The sequence below is a fragment of the Alligator sinensis genome, unplaced genomic scaffold (assembly GCF_000455745.1).
Source record: "Alligator sinensis unplaced genomic scaffold, ASM45574v1 scaffold570_1, whole genome shotgun sequence".
NCBI lineage: Eukaryota > Metazoa > Chordata > Crocodylia > Alligatoridae > Alligator > Alligator sinensis.
The window spans coordinates 2008025-2008302 of NW_005841997.1; positions in this window are offsets into that span (position 1 = coordinate 2008025).

Here is a 278-nt window from a genome sequence, read left to right on the forward strand (position 1 = left end):
GCCAAAAAATGAGGTGCTGAAAATCACTGATCACTTTTTCAGTTTGTCTCAGAATTCCCATTGGAGAGAAATAGCTGCATAAGCAAATAAAGATTAGTGACTGATGCTTGTGTCCCTGTCTTTGAGACTGTGCCCCGAGATGCTCGGTCTGAAAAAGGATACTCAACTTGAAAAATGGTCTAAAAAGATTTGACACTAGACCTTATATTTTGAACAGATACATTGCTCAAATTCCTAATGTTTCAAAATAATTTTTAGTGTTTATTGATTTTATGACT